General features: G+C 42.6%; 1 pseudogene; it reads left to right on the forward strand.

Annotated features, from left to right (window-relative positions):
- The first annotated feature begins 1,757 nt into the window (after nt 1-1,757).
- On the forward strand, nt 1,758-2,653 carry LOC100944194 (annotated as a pseudogene).
- Nucleotides 2,654-3,377: the final 724 nt, after the last annotated feature.

A 3,377-nucleotide genomic window follows, 5' to 3' on the forward strand; every position in this document is an offset into this window, starting at 1 on the left:
AAATCTGCTGGGCCTGGGGAAATTCATCAACAGGTCCAGTCCTCTCATTTTACCAGGGAGACATCTGGGACCCTGAAATGCTCAGAGTAATGTACATGCACTTATGTGCCTGCAGAATATTTATGGCAGTCCACCTCGGTCTGAAGTTAGAGATAAAGAATCCTCGGAGACAGACGAAGCCTAAAATTTCTCATGCTACAAACAGAACTTGGGATTCTCTTCATAGGCCTCGTCTACCATCTCACAGGGAAATAAATTTAAGAGATGTTCCAAAATTAATTGCTTATCTTATAAAGTTGGGCTAAAAGTTAAAATCCTATCAGTACTACATCTGGAAAATATAAAGAGATTGATTAACACTCAGAGAAAGCTGTACCATAAATGAAAAGTAACTCAAGCTCACCAGCAAGTATTGCTCAATACTTACTCTTGATAAATCATTTCTTCTCTTCACATGCAGAGATGCAGGTACTTGTTTTACAGTACTTTTAAATTGATAAGGTTAGGGGACTGATTCCTTTGAGGCCCAAAGGATTAAATATACAATGGTGATGTATTTCTATCTCTCTCACTCTCAGGCCTTAACCACAGGCCAATGCACTAAGAACATTCTAAGAAATAAAACCAGATAGGACAGACCTTGCCCTTGAGGAGAGCCCAGTCAGGCGGAGGAATCAGATCCGTGAGGCAGGGTGAGCAAAGCATGTCAAGGCTATGATCAGAAAGTGGCATTCTCCTCAACCACCTGTTCTCACTCACTCCTCGAGTTCTTGTTCAAGGGAGAACGTTCTTCCTGCCCTTTAGAAGACATCTGGGGCAGAGCTCCAGACCTTTCTAGTAAATCCCAAATAATATCATCTGGCTACTTCTAGAAATAAAAGGGCTTGTTTCAGTCACGAGTACCCATTAAAGCTCCAGATTTCATCCGAAGCTGAAGATTTCCTCCACCAGCTGGGAGCTGCCCCAGAGGCCTAGCACCTTCTCTGCCTGCCTGCCCTGGAGCCCTGCCCCTCGTGCTCCGCTGACCACGAAGGCTGGTGCCCATGGTAAAGGGGAGGGGGTGAGGCGCTAGAGGCAGGAAAGAGCCTGCTGGCACCCAGGTCACCCCAAGTCGGTTTCCTTAGTCCAGGGACAGGTGTTTAGCAGACAGCCTGTCACCTGGGCTGTGTGGCACTCCCAGCAGGAACGAAGGATCCTCCTCTGACGTGGGTCTTGCATTTTCTTCTGAGTGGCTGTGTTTACTTTTTCCCTCAAACCTGGCAACGGGACAATCCATCTCTGAGTTGGAGAAGCCTCCCCTCTGTGGAGACTTTTGGGAGGAATTTGAAATGGCTCTAAGCTGGGATTCTCTCTCTCCACCTCTCAACAAATGAGACCCACAAGAACCCTGACCTGTGATGGCGAGTCCAGCTGGTTTCTGGTGCAGCCTGGTGGAGCTCTATTGGGTCTGCTGTCTCTGACTAATTCCCACAGCTTCTGGCCTTGAAATCCTTCAGGAGTGTCCCCTCAACTGCAAGGGGTATAGATCAAATTCTCTTAGTTCACTGACCCCTGACCACTAGGCTTGAGAAAAAGGAAAGAATGAGAGAACGAGTAGCTATCCCCCCTGGAGTAGCTATCACTCATGGCTGCACTTGAATGGCTCTGAGTGCGGCCCTGCCGGGACCCAGGATGCTATAGACTGCTGGTCCGGTTCCTCAGTGCCAGGGTTGGGCTGAGGCACCAGGGTACCATGAGGAACCAGAATTTAAGAGATGATGATATCTGAAACCTAAAATGTTAAGAAATAGGACTCCTGTAATAATATTGAGGATCATTCCATTGATCTTCCTAGAGAAAGGATCTCTAATTTCACTAAAAAGGAGGATGTTAAGAAATCTCCAAAACAGTTGACTGCTTACATAAATAGAACAGTTGGATGAGCTGTGAAAACCCCAGATAAACTGCGTAAGGTGATTTATCACAGAGAGAAAGTTCATCATCCCTTTCCAGGTCCTTGTTACAGAAAAAGACAGTCCCTTCAAAGTGGGAGCTGTGACATGGCAAATAAAATGAACTGGCTTGTGCAGGCCACTTGCCTGAAAAATTTCTCCCTGATAGTCAAACATATTTGATTAACTCCAGTGATTCTAGTTCACAAACAGGAAGTCCGTCACCAAAATACAGTGGGTTTTTTCCTGAGGTTTCTCAGGACCCTGAAACAATGGCTCGAGTTTTGTTCAGCAGGAATTTGAGATTGAATGTGGCTTTAACTTTCTGGAAAAAAGAGAAGGAAAAGTGAACTTGTAGCTTATTTGGTGAGGACAGAAGATGCTGGAGTTGTGGTAGATTGCCTTCCTGTGCTCACTGATGCTTTACAGGAAGAAAAACCATCTACCTCTCCCGGCGGCTGTGTAGATTTGGTGCCTCCAGGAAAGCCACTGCTTAAAAGCAAATTTGAATATATATAGTTGCTTTAAACTGGCTTCAAGCAGTCATAAAAAGATAGTGGTCAGAACTATCATCTAAAACAGAAATTATAAATGGAAATGTTCAAATTTTAAAACAACAGCTAAGAGGATGATGGGAACAGGAAAACCATCTTACTTTGGCTCCAGGATGTACTGGTAATATGGCCAAGGATGTAGATGCTTATTTATTACAGTTGCTTTGAGAGATTTCATTTATTAAAGACCATTTGGTTTTTCAAAACATCCTTGGACTATGACTTACAAAAAAAGGCCTCCTCTGAGAAATGTGAACTGTGAAAGAAAACAAAAACACTTTTCCTTTTTTTTTTTTTTTTTTTTTGCAGTTTTTGGCTGGGGCTGGGTTTGAACCCACCACCTCCAGCATATGGGGCTGGTACCCAACTCCTTTGAGCCACAGGCACTGCCCAAAACTTTTTTCCTTTTAAAAACCCATGTAATGAAACCACTAATAAAACCCTAATAATCTACTTCACATGGAAGTGGAAAAATATCCAAAAAGGAGCAGCTTCAACTTCAATGAGGTGAAAATTGTTCACCTTTGCCACATTTAGGATTTATGTGGTTATTTGCTAACATTGTTTAAGAACTACTGGGTCAGAATGCAATATTGCATAAGAATATAATTCATACTATCTGAAAAAATAAGACAGGGCTTATTATTAGAAACTACAAAGACCGATCATTTATGTTTTTTAAGATTTGTTTTATGAAAAAGCATGTAAATGTGTGCAGCTATTTTCTTATGTTGAAAAGATGGACAGTTAAAAACATCATAGCATAAATCAGTATTAAAAATTTTTGTCCACACTGAAAAAAAGAAAAAGGAAAGAACTCTCTGCCTCACTTGCATGTAGAGAGGAGGCCACAGCACAGTGATAATCCTCACCAAGGAAATTCCTTTTCCTC

This window comes from Otolemur garnettii, unplaced genomic scaffold, assembly GCF_000181295.1.
Source record: "Otolemur garnettii isolate 467f Iridium unplaced genomic scaffold, OtoGar3 scaffold00039, whole genome shotgun sequence".
In the NCBI taxonomy this organism is placed as follows: Eukaryota; Metazoa; Chordata; class Mammalia; order Primates; family Galagidae; genus Otolemur; species Otolemur garnettii.